This window comes from Eschrichtius robustus, chromosome 5 (genome assembly GCF_028021215.1).
Source record: "Eschrichtius robustus isolate mEscRob2 chromosome 5, mEscRob2.pri, whole genome shotgun sequence".
NCBI lineage: Eukaryota > Metazoa > Chordata > Mammalia > Artiodactyla > Eschrichtiidae > Eschrichtius > Eschrichtius robustus.
The window spans coordinates 46,246,457-46,259,964 of NC_090828.1; the positions used below are offsets into that span (position 1 = coordinate 46,246,457).

A 13,508-nucleotide genomic window follows, 5' to 3' on the forward strand; every position below is an offset into this window, starting at 1 on the left:
AAATGAGCATAATTTGCTTATAAGGCTGACTGAAAATTTTGTTGTAGCAATTTGCAAGTATGAAATATTTAAAATCATAGCATCAGGCATCTCTAAACTACAGCTTGTATCTATTAGGTGGTTAAGGAGAGAGTACATATTATCCTGAGACAAAAAAAACAACAAAATACCGCAGGAGGAAAATGCTTCCTAGTATTGGAGTATTGGAAGAGAATCATTGAATCATGCCAATTAACATCCTGCATATAAATTGATGTTCTGTCTCAAACCCAGCAGCAATTCAAGTTCCAGTCAGCAATCTTCTGAGTTGTCACAGAAAATTCATAGAAAATGCTCTAATACATAGTTGCAGACTTATTAGCCAAAAACATTATCAGTGACTATAAGCAGTAACGTAGCCCTATCTTGGGTGTCGCCAACATGTGAACACACCTGGCTAATTCTATAAAAATAACAGAAGCAGTTCAATATGTAATCAATAAAACTTGTAGATACAGAAACGTTATGCGTAAGATACTGAGCTATGAGTAACCTCTCAAAGAGAGCCCAAACTGTATCCTTAATATAAGTGTTCCAGGGCTTCCCTGGTGGCGCAGTGGTTGAGAATCTGCCTGACAATGCAGGGGACACGGGTTCAAGCCCTGGTCTGGGAAGATCCCACATGCCGCGGAGCAACTGGGCCCGTGAGCCACAGCTACTGAGCCTGCGCGTCTGGAGCCTGTGCTCCGCAACAAGAGAGGCCGTGATAGTGAGAGCCCCGCGCACCGCGATGAAGAGGGGCCCCCGCTTGCCGCAACTAGAGAAAAGCCCTCGCACAGAAACGAAGACCCAACACAGCCAAAAAATAATAAATAAATAAATTAAAAAATATATATATATATATATATAAGTGTTCCAGCAACTTGAAGAGACAGACCAATCCACAATGAACAGGAATAGACATGTGTGAAACTTTGAGGAGCGTAGGAAGATAACCAACAATTTGAAGTAAGGGGTGGGGTTGGACAGAACCCAGAAGAGAGAATGGCCTAGCTGTCCTTGTCTATCGATGGAAGCGAGGAGGGATGGATAGTTAAATCCACAAATACAGAGGTGGAATTTAACCTTCACACAGTCCATGCTTCTGTATATTGTTCATGGACACCTCTATGGGGTCTTTCTTATTATGAATATATCCTTTTGTACTTGAATGGGAATTTCAAACTATAAAATGTGGGCACTGTCTGAAGCCTAACAACGTCTACATATTGGTCAGATTTATCTGTAAGACATTAGTTTGCAGTTATTTAATGACTTCATTACATTTTCCATTATTATTTTATTTTTAAAAAATAAGCAAAAAACTGAAAAGGCAGGTTCTATTTTTAAAGAACTTCCTCAATTCAAGGCCATGGAAATTGAGAAGGAAGAGGCTGCAGTAATGTTCTTGCACTGGAATGTAAGCCCAGAAGGGCAGGGGTTTTGTCTATTTTGTTTCCTACTGAAGCCACAGTGCCTAGAACAGTGCCAGATACCTGGTGGTGGTTCCCTAAATGTTTGCAGAATGGAAGAGGGAATGAATGAATGAATATAATCTCAGATCATGACTAAGTAGCACAGGTCCACACTGAGACCACCAATTCCAGCAACTTAAAAGTACCTGCCTAGGAAAGCTGGAATAATGTCCTCAAATGCCCGTATCTACATTCTCACCCTTGTAGGCTTGAGGCAGGGAGAATCGAGACAAAGTACAAGAAGTAGCCAGATCTTACACTGCACTGGTACGCATCTGATATTATTTCTGAAAATATCAGCAATATGCACCTTTAATAACATTTATTAAGAAGTACTGTGAGATGCTCAACATCGCTAATCATCAGGGAAATGCAAATCAGAACCACAATGAGATATCACCTCACATCTTTCAGAATGGCTATCATCAAACAAGAACACAAATAACAAATGTTGGCAAGGACGTGGAAAAAAGGGAACCCTCGTACACTGTCGGTGAGAATGTAAACGGGTGCAACCACTGTGGAAAACGGTATGAAAATTTCTCAAAAAACTAAAAATAGAACTAGCATATCACCCAGCAATTCCACTCCTGGGTACATATCCGAAAAAAACGCACTAATTCAAAAAGATACATGCACCCCAAAGTTCATAGCAGCATTATTTACAATTGTCAAGATATGTAAGCAATCTAAGTGTCCATCAACAGATAAATGGATAAAGAAGATATGGTATATATGTATATACATTGGAATACTACTCAGCCATAAAAGAACGAAATTTTGCTATTTGCAGCAACATGGATGGACCTGGAGGGCATTATGCTAAATGAATTAAGTCAGACAGAGAAAGACAAATACTGTGTGATATCACTTATATGTGGAATCTAAAAAATACAACAAACTAGTGAATATAACAAAAAAGAAGCAGACTCACAGATATAGAGAACAAACTAGTGGTTACCAATGGAGAGAGGGAAGAGGACAGGGCCTATATAGAAGTGGACTTTTAAAAATATATGTTAAATAATACATATTATTGTCTATATTCATGCATCATACCAAATCATACTGACTAGTTACTGAAATAGCTTGATTCTGTACTACTGAAAACATTGATGACCCAGCAATTTTGCAAGTTGGAAAAAACAAAGGACTCCAAAAGATTCCATGTTTCCTCAGCATTATACTTACGGGTATCAGGGGTAGAGGAAAAAAATGTTCAACACCTTTTCAACACTAACTTAAAGGGTTTGTTTGCAATGAAATACTAAGAATATGACTGGAAATCTGTTAGGCTTGGGAATAATAGGTTAATAAAGTTAAATCACATTATATCTAGGTTTGGCAATGGAAAGAAACAAGCCAGTGCTAAAAAGCTAAAAGTCTACAGTATAACCTTGGAATAAAAACAATGAAAATATTTTTGTTACTATTTGGAAACTTCCAAAGCTCAGAAGACAGAAAAAACATTCTTTATGCCCTACCACACAGATAGACCCATGCACACAGCTCTCTATTTCTAGAATAAATATCCAGTCATTATAAAAGACTGACAAAATAGAGTGCCCTCTGCTACTTTTTAAAGTGGGTTCAATTTATTTCCTAAATGAGTGTTGGGATGGAGAAAAGTTGCACTCTTTACTTTTTTGCATTCCAATACTTTGTTTTTTATCAGAGTTTATTTTCTTCAACATTGTTTATATTGTCCTTGAGAAGTGAGAATAAACAATGAGAAAAAACAGCTCAAACTCTACACAGAGAATAAACATCTCAAACTCTACACAGACAAAAAAGTTTTCTCCCTGTTGTTAAACTACACTTATCAGAAAATCACTTACTGAAACTCTGATTATGACAATATTTGAGACTGAAATATTTTCTATGGTTTTAGTGTTGAAATATTTGACGATGTTATAACGTAAAAAGTATACATCATACTGTAATTTTGAAAAGAATTATGCAAAAAGAAACCAAAGAAGGTAGCATTCTCAAAAAATAATTTGTTTTGTTTTGGAGCGATATAATGACCTTTGTCCTCCATGTTCATTCCTGATTTTTAACACTATTTCTAACATTTCAAAGATACAGTGGAATTTTAGGTTGAAATATTTCTCATCTATGCTTTGGCCTAGTTGAAACGTTAAAGGAATATGATTAAGTTTTTACTTCACTTGATTTCTGCTTTACTCTCTTCTATTCAAGGAATACCTCTCTCATCCCTCGCTGTTATATGTTAATTGCACTGTGCTTACTTTATTAACTCTTGTTATCTCAGTCCTGTAATCTGTCTTCAAAGAGAGTGAGGGAAGAAAGGGTAACTTTGGTAGTAGAGTTCCCCAATTCTCCTCATCATTGCTAATATCTGAACACTTCACTGTTTTCCTCTAATCCGAACTCACAACCTCCGTGTCCAGACCACAAAAGATAAACGGGGCTTCTGCAGGTTTGGATACTTGACTAAGCTCCTCTGCTATCACAACTAAGCAACTACTTACTCATCCCTGAACTCAAGGCTCCTCCAGGAATCTGGAACCTACCATTTCTGAGAATGGCACATTCTTAGTGCCACACACACCTTTGGTAAGGGTCCTCCCCAGGGCATATCTTGAGCTGCGGCTTCCTTCTCAAATCTGACACTGCATCCTTTTTTGAATTTCTCATACTTTTTGGTCTATTGAAGGTTCTCTGATTTATTTTCTAACACAGCTCTGTAATAAATTATATATATTTATTTTCTGTTCTATCCAGGGATAGATATTATCCAGTGGGATATTACTGTGTGCGCTTGGTTTATCATAAAGAATAGAAAATTTGTAATTTTCTTCTCGAAATAAAATTTAATATCAAGTATAAGCTTAAATTATCAAAGGGGATATCAAAAACTCTTTTAATATTCTCATTACCCTGAAAACTTAACTATTGCTGTTTGTATCAGTGTTATCTTAGAACAAAGAACTAATGTTTTACTTTCTCAAAATGATGTTTTCATCCTTTCTAGTTAAACAAAATAAGAGATTTCTCTTTGAATCAATCTCTTTATACTAGAAAACATGTAAATAAAACTATAAAACAGAATATGAGGTAAGAGAAGCGTTAAGGGATCTGAAATAAATGAAATATGAGGAGAATGAGAGGTACAAAAATGTGGGAGAAGATGAAATATGTAACGTGTCTAGCAGAGAGCTGTATGTCAGATCTTCCCACTAGAAGAAGACAAGGGAATACTGACGAAGTGCTTGATATTTTTGGATTAAAATACTTTCTCTCATGTTAATCTACATCTTCTTCATGCAGTAGAGTGTAGTGGATAAAATAAAGACTCTACCTGTGTTCTAATCCCCTCTCTACCATTTGATCTTGGGCAAGTTTACTTTACTACTTTCTGCCTAAGCTTTCTCATCTGTAAACTGAGTTTCCTACCTCAGAATATCCCTATGAGGATTAGATATGTTCATTTGTAAGGACAGCTTAAAACGGTGCCTGACAATAAACAACATGTGTTAGCCATAATAATTCATATTATTAAAGTTGCTAGGACTGCCATGGCAGATTTTTAATTCTCAGGAGTTTAGAAAACTCTTCTCAAGAATGGGAGGGTGGAAGGGAGAAACAAACTCCAAGCAAGTAGATTCTCCAGTAGAAGTTCAGGTTCATAGTCTTAATTAAGTTAAATTTTACATAGGACAAGTCACCTAAAATATTTTTGGGATAGGCTAACTAAATGATATAAGGGATATAAACCTGCTTTAAAAAAGTCACTCTCCACTGAAATGTAAGTGCACTTTTTTATTATAATTATTATTATCTATTTTCTTATAAAATAATTAACCAAGAAATGTATTTCTAGTATATCTATTACTAGAGTTAATTCAAAACTATTTTTAAAGAAAGAAGGTCTGCCTACTTTATAGTCATTAGCAAGTAAAATATTTTAACTCTGAATATCCTTAAATAGCAAAATATTTATTCATCATCCCAGGTCAGGATTAGCAAATAATTTTATTGACGAGTCAAAGTAAACAATGTTATTTAAGCAACTAACAAAATTTTGAAAAAAAAAAAAAAAAAACCTCCCACAGAAGTTATCAAATGATTTTCCTAATTGCAAGTACTAGCCAGCATTCGGCCTTTTATAAACTTTATTAAGAGACTTTAATTAAGCTGTATTATCTCTTGATAATCACAAAAAAAGAAAATAGCCTAAAGATGACGTGAGAGTTTTAATTGCCCCGTCACATCATCCAGTATGTGTTAATGGACTAGTTGTTTAATATTCTGAAACTGGGTGGAAAAAAACAGAAGAACATGCAAATATGTTCTGTTCTCACAGCACGACCCTTGATATGTAAAGTAGATTTAATAGTAAAGCTCTAATTTTGCATTCCAGAAACCTAAATACCACTTCAGTCTTACAAAATTAGTAAAATCTTCACAGGAATGTTGTGTCTAATCACCTTACATAAGGCAACCTGGCATTACTGATAACTTACATGAAAGGATCAATTTCTATGTTCTTTAAATTGCTCATTCACTGACATGGTTTTCAAAATCAAGTGAAAAATGCTTTCAATCCAAATGTATTTCCTATTTTATGTCCAAAAGTAGAAGTTTTTCCCCTGATTTATCCAATGGCTACTTAACCCAACTGAGGATGTGCAATCCATGTCCCCATACATATTTCAAGGTATTTTATGAAATACCTGGCTCAGGTGGTATAATTCTTTATTCACTCACAAGTCTTTTTTCCTCCTAAGTCAAAAGATACCCAATCCTTGAAATCAATTACTTATTTTTAAAAACATTGTGCTATGAAAATCTTATTTCCGGTATATTTTATGTGCTAAGATTTACCACAAAATGCTTTTTTCCCCCACGTTATAGAAGTAGTACATGCTCATTGGACCCACTATATTTTAAAAATGTTAGAAAGAATAAAATTAAAGTCACCTAGGAATAACCACTGCTAACATTTAGATGCATTTACTTTCAGTGTTTAATATTAAAGGTTGCCAGGTATACAGAGTGTTGAGATCTTACTGTAGATACAGCTGTGTGTCCCAGTTTCACTTTTTTCACTTTCTTTCTTTTTGCATTTTATAATGGTTATTCCCTCGGTGGCACCCCACTACATTCAGGATAATGTCAAACTCCTTACACGTTCCCTTATCATCTGTCCCATTTAACCTCTTCACCATCCTTTCTCCTCTCCACCTCTTGCCAGCCCCATCTACTCTTTGCTCCAGCTGAACTGAACTATTGATACTTTCAGTTCTTCCAATGAACTATGCTTCCTCAAAAATGCTGGGAGGGTCCATTATACATCCCTTTCCTTCTGCTGAACACCCACCCTCAGTTAGACATTTCCTTCAGGTAGGCTTCTCTAACATACCCCGCGTATAGGTCCAGGGACCCTGCTAGGAATACCAACAGTATCATGTACCCTCCCTATAGTGGGTTAAACACCATCTTCCCAAAATTCATGTTCCCTCAGAACCTCAGCGTGTGACCTTATTTGGAAATAAGGTCTTTATAGATGTAATTAGTTCCGGATCTTGAGGTAAAATCATTCCAGATTTAGGATAGGCCCTAAGTCCAATGACTGGTATTTTTAGAAGAAGAAGAGAGGACACACCCAGAGACACACAGGGAAGAAGGCCACGTGAAGATGGAGCCAGAGATTGGAGTTAGGCTGCCACCCGCCAAGAAAGACCATCAGCCACCAGAAGCTGAAAGAAACGAAGCAGGATCCTCCCCTAGAGTCTTTGGAGGACACGTGACCCTGCTGACACTTAGGTTTCAGACTTCTAGCTTCTAGAATTTTTGTTGTTTAAGGCCACCCAGTTTGTGGCTCCTTGTTACTGTAGCCCTAGGAAACTAATACAGCTCCCATTCTAGACTTCCTGCAATATATTAATTGTTGCACATACTTCAATTCTCACTAGACTATAAGCTCTGTGCAAAGCCACGACTAATTCTATTGTTTATAGTTCTATTTTCACTGCTTAGGACAGCACTTGGCACATGACAGACAATAAACATATGTATGAAAAAAGAACAAATAAATTTTTGAAACCTGAGCAACACTATTATTTAATCTATGTTGATTTTACTGGTGAAATCTTTATTATTTGAGCTTTTTGCCACTAGAGTTTGAAGGCTTTCGAATGACAGTTCCGAAGAAAGGTTTTAGAAACATCTACTGTTTTTACTTACCCTCCATAGACTTCCCAACCTGGTCCCAAAACGTTGCAATTCCTTTGGGGAACCTACCTTCTCCACATGCTGGCAGTCTCGGGAGAATTGTTAATCAAGTGCCATGGTTCCTGGCTGAGGGCAAATGAGTGAGACCCAGCCATGCACGCTGGCTTTGTGAATGTGTGAGGAATAGCATTAAACCACAGTATTGGTCCAGATTTAGCTCCATGGCAGTACGCTTCACAGTCTCTCTCCACTTGCTGCTTTCTGGATCCCCGGAAACGCTCTGGCTCCTGTCTTTCCTGAGAACTGTTTTTCTGATTACCCTCTGATTCTATGAGCTACCTCATATCCTTTCAACAAAATGCTTTTTTTGCTTAAACTACTCAGAACTAGTTTCTGTTACTTGCAAACTAAGAACTGTAATGATAGAGACTCTTCAAATGTAGATGGGATTACTACATAACAGATTGCTTGTATAAATAGGTTTTGACCATCACAGGTAGTCACTTGCTCAAAAAGTTTCCAGTTTAGATTGTCAGGCCACTGAGCTGATGAACTATGCAATTCAAAACTCACGATTTACCAATTTCCTTCTCTCTTCATTCAGTGCACATAATTATGTAAATCCTATTCTTTTCCCTCATTTATTTCTGTCTTCATGTGTAAAAAATATCCTTTTTAAAGATTTTTTTATTTTTCACCAAACCAAATTTTCTCAATGTAAAATCATGCTCTAAAAGCAAAGTAAATCATTTTATAAAGAATGTTACCTCTTAGGAAACCTTCGGAGGTCAAAAAAAAAAACCCAGAATGTTACCTCTAAATAATTGAAGGCTTTGATATAATATATAATACCCTCATAGCATGAATAATTAGTTTACACTAAAAAGCCCATAGTTTACCACTTTGCAACATAGAGACTAACATACTTGATAAAAAACTACTTTCCCAGTGTTCACTATTTCATTCAAATAGCAATTAATTTATGAATAAACCATTCATTACAATTACATATTGCATTAATATTCAAAACATTTTTCCCTTTATATCTCTTCGTTAAATGAAAATTAATGTTAACATTATACAGATAAAGATTAAATTGAATATCATTAATTATTAGAATAGAAGTTTGGTTTACACATACAGATGTACTGAATGTAAATTTTTAATGTACAACCAAAGGTCAGGGAAAGCAAAATGTCTTTCTTCAATCTCTTCGAATGGCTTAAAGATTATTTCCTTTGGTATTTAAATGCTGATCAAGCAGAATACATCTCCTGAATAGGATTTGAATATGCTCTCCACTGAGGGATTTCCCTAGAGGCTCTCTTTAGACAAGAGTGCCATTAGTCTTACTTACTACAACCAAAGGGGGCAAAAGAAATGATACTTCTATTTCCTTTCTGCTACTTTCTTAACACTGCATCACATTTTTGTTATCTATTTATTCTACTCCTCATTATCTTGAACAACTAACTGCGTCATTCCATACACTTCCCACCTAATATATTGTAATGTCTGTGAAGAGATGTACCTTTTAACACTCCTAAAAGCTTAAAAACACATCATAGCCTCATTCAAATCTAAACTTCACTTAGAACTTTCTCTTTTTGTCACACGTTCTTGACCTTCTACTTCTGAACATACCTTTGCCTTTATCCTACACTTAAACTATCTAGTCTTGCTTCATCACTAGTCCATAGTTTTCCTTTCTCTTTCATTTGTTTCCGTCTTAGATGAGTCTGTACGTTTAGCCCTTTTACTGATGTTTCAGGCCTCTTCTCCTCTCTTCATCGTTCATCTCTTTCATCTTTAACTTTAGTTTACGACAGATGAAAACCTATTCTGTGTTGGCCATTATATTAGACATTCTGCTGGGTGCTTTGGATATAAAAACAAACACCTATCTGACTCCTGGAAAAAGAGAATCCCAGACAAAGGCAAGCAAAAATAAAGAACATAATATATCTGGAAAGTTTTATACAATTTTATAGATCTATATTAAGGAATGATTAAAGATACAGTTTGGATTTTAGGAAGTCAAGAGCTAGATCACAAACTAGAGCTTTCTCTTGAGAATGTTAATAATAATGGGAATTACATAACTCCATTTGAGTTTTCAAAAGCCACTTTGCAGGGAAAGTTTTGAAGGAAAAAAAGCTCACAAACAGACCATTTAGGGGCTATATTGCTACTTCTAGAAAGACATAATAGAAGCCCGCAAACAGTAGGAAAGAGATTGAAAAGAAAGGGATAGATGATAAATATTTAAGAAACAGAATGAAAAAGACTGGTTAATCAATTAAGGGCTATGAATATTAAGAAAAAAAGTAGAAATTCAAATTAACTCTAAGTTTTCCAATTTGACTATCCAAAATGAGCAGTAATTCTAATCAGAGAGGTGGGAAATACAGAGAAAGATCATGATTTTTAAGAATGTGAGATAATGAGTCTAATGTCTGGCCTGTAGAGTTTGGTCCATCTACACAGATGTGTCAAACAAAGATCAAGCAAATGGAGGCATTCAGAAATCTGATAGAATAGACAGACTCTCAGATGGCTTCCAAAGATCTCTGCCTCCTGATATTCGTACCCTTTTGTGACCCCCTCCTCTTAGATGCTGGCTGGACCTAGGACTCATTCTAAAATATAGAAGACTGCAGAAGGGGTGGTATATTAGTTTCTTGTGGCTTCCATAACAAATTACCACAAACTGGGTGACTTAAAACAACAGAAGTTTATTCTCTCATAGCTTTGGAGGCCGGAAGTTTGAAATCAAGGTGTCAGAAAGACTACACTTCCTCTGAAGGCTCTAAGGGAGATTTTATTCCTGCCTTTTCAGGGCCTGGTGGCACCAGCTGATCCTTGACTTGTGGTTGCATCACACCAGTCCTTGCCCCATCCTCACAGGAACTTCTCCTTTGCGTATGCCTCATAAGGACACATGTTACTGGATTTAAGGCTCATCTAGTTAATCCAGGATGTTCGCACTCAAGATCCTTAATTTAATTACATCTACCTTTGTAAGTCTTTACTCTTTTTCCAAATAATGTCACATTCACAAGAAACACAGGTTAGGACTTGAACATATCTATTTGGAGGCCATCACTCAACTCACCACAAATGGGATGACACTTCCTAGATTTGATTATAAAGGAATGTGGTTTCCATAATGGGTGAGGCAGCCCTATAGAGAGAGGCCTTCCATGGCTGAGTCTGGAAGTGGACCCTTCAGCCCTAGTTGAGCTCTGAAAGGACTGCAGCTGCAGTGGGCAGCTTGACTGCAACATCACAAGGGACCTACAGCCAGAAGCATCAGCTGAGCTGTACCCAGATTTGTAGCCCACAGAAAACTGTGAGATAATATATAAGCACTGTTTTAAGTGGCTAAGTTTTGAAGTGATTTATCATAGAGCAATAGGAAACTAATATGGAACTCATAAAAACATCTAGACTAGGACAGCAATGATTAAAACAAGCCATGGAAATGGATTAAATTTTGCATTTAAGAAATATTTGTAGAGTATCTATGAAACCAACATTGTGGTGAGTTTTATTTAGATTTCAATTTATATCTGTAATGATAAATGACGACCCAATCCTCAAGAATCATAGTCTCAGGAAATGATAGACAAAACCACAATGCATGATATGACCAAGGAATGTAAACGGTGTTAAGGTACATAATATAAGGGAGAAAGATCTGGTCCTGGTTCCAAAAATCAGGAGAGACTTTCTGGAGAAGTTGAATTCTTAACTTCCACAAACTTACCTACTTATAACTATGTGTTAACAAAGTTCCCTTTCCTTCCAACAATGCAAAATTTAAGGCACCCCTAAGTGGTAAGGACAATTTTCCTGTCCATTACACTAAGACGTCTATAATAAATTTATTTAAGCTCTTAGGGCAAGAACATATATCCACTTTTGTGATTGCTGGAAAGGCTAAAGCTAAATTATATATACAGTGGCTACGAATAAAATCAGGTCTTTACTTCATATGTTTTGTTTGATGTAACTTATTTTTACTCTTATCATATTTGTACTTTTAAGGAAACGCATACCACTTTTCATAGTAAATAAATGGATTCTCAATTACGTAAGGAATTGCAATGAAATTTCAAAATGCTATGAGTGCTCCAGCAAATGTATGAGCAAACAGCAGTGAGAGAACAAAGCAAAACTAAACCTATTATTCTACCATGACAAAAATCCTACTTTTGCTGGTTTTTTCCCCATATCTGTAATGCCACCAACATGCCACTCTTGCCTAAGATAAAAGACCCTCTCCTTAACCTCCCACCACTTCTACCACTGCTTTGTTTTTCATTGACACTACTTTCGTCCTAAAGTTTCATTGATTCCTGTTTGAATTCTTGCAAAGTTTAGAAACACTGCTTCTAGTGTAACCTTGATCAGACTCGATGTCTTTGGGAAAATCACCTCAGTTGATAACCCAGTACCTGCATCTCAATATAACTAGTTACCAGTTAATCTTACCTTGAATATGATTCAATTGTTACGCTGTCATGGTGTATTATATTCCTTTGTTTGCCACGCATGTCTCACCCACTATACTATAAGAGCCTCAAGAGTGAGGATTATGTCTTTTTCATCTTTTTTTCTACAGTTCCTACCATAGTGCCTGGCAAATAGCAAGTGTTTAAACAGCTGTTGATAAAAATAAAACAGAAAAGCCTACAAATTATTCTCCCTCCTTTTGGGTTTGCTCTCTCTTCATTAGTCTAACACAGAAATCACTTCCAGATTAAGCTGCTTAGAATAAAACATGGACCATCTTATTCCCCTGCAACTGTCCCTCATCACATAATGATGAAATATAAATGCCATAATAGTATAGGAATCCAAATCACAAGAACCTATTTGCCACTACTCTGCTATATCTACCCTATGCTTCCAATTTCCCGAATATCCCCTGGCTTTCTCAGCTCTGTATCTTTACTCCAATTGGCCGTGCATTTAAATGTTCACCTGCCCAAGTGACTAGGTTTGTTAGGGAAACTCGGTTTTGTTAGGGAAAATTTTTGAATGAAAAAATATAAGTCAACGGGTCTATAACTCATTATCACCTTCTGGAGGTAAATTCAGCAATAAGAATAAAAAGCCTTTAAAATATTATAGCCATTGAGCCAGTGATGCTAATTTTAGGAACATTTAGCATGCAAAATGAGCACTATATATATGTATGTATATATATATATATAAATTTATCCATAAGGATATTCTCCAAGTAATAAACCCAACCTAAAAAATTTTTTAATCATTTATATTAACAGATAACAATGAAAAATATGAAGCATTAATTCATATTCTCAAATAGAACAAAATAGATTTGTTATAAAAATAATAAAGAAATTCAACAAAGAATACGTATATTAGCCTAATGTTGTTTAAAGGAAAAAAACAACAAAACAAAAATCAAATGCTATAGAACAAACAGGTAACAGAAGTTGTTTTTAGAAAACAGACTCATTCACGATTTCAATTTTATTTTGCTTTTATGTATTGTACCATTTCATATAATAAAACTATCTTTTTAAATAATCAGTACAAAGTAAAAACTTTTTTATAGCTTCAAATCTTTTTTCCAAATGGTATTAAGTATATAAACAAGCAATCACTTATTCTTACCTGGGTAGGTATGTTCAAATATAGTTGAAGGAATATGCAGACACTTGACTTTCAATCATACAGTTCCCATCTGAACTTGCCTTCAATTACTTTCTCTCTTGTGTATATCAGATGAAATTACACATAACTAAAAATAAAATTAAAATTGGACTCAGTAGAATTAAT

General features: G+C 35.7%; 1 protein-coding gene across 6 annotated transcripts in view; it reads right to left on the reverse strand.

Annotated features, from left to right (window-relative positions):
- GULP1 (GULP PTB domain containing engulfment adaptor 1) overlaps positions 1 to 13,508 on the reverse strand; it is a 257,106-nt gene that overhangs the window by 160,570 nt on the left and 83,028 nt on the right. For all 6 annotated transcript variants that reach the window (XM_068543865.1, XM_068543861.1, XM_068543864.1 and 3 more), the window contains exon 2: positions 13,344 to 13,470. The gene's annotated coding sequence lies outside the window, so the exon portion shown is untranslated. The remainder of the gene's footprint in view (positions 1 to 13,343; positions 13,471 to 13,508) is intronic.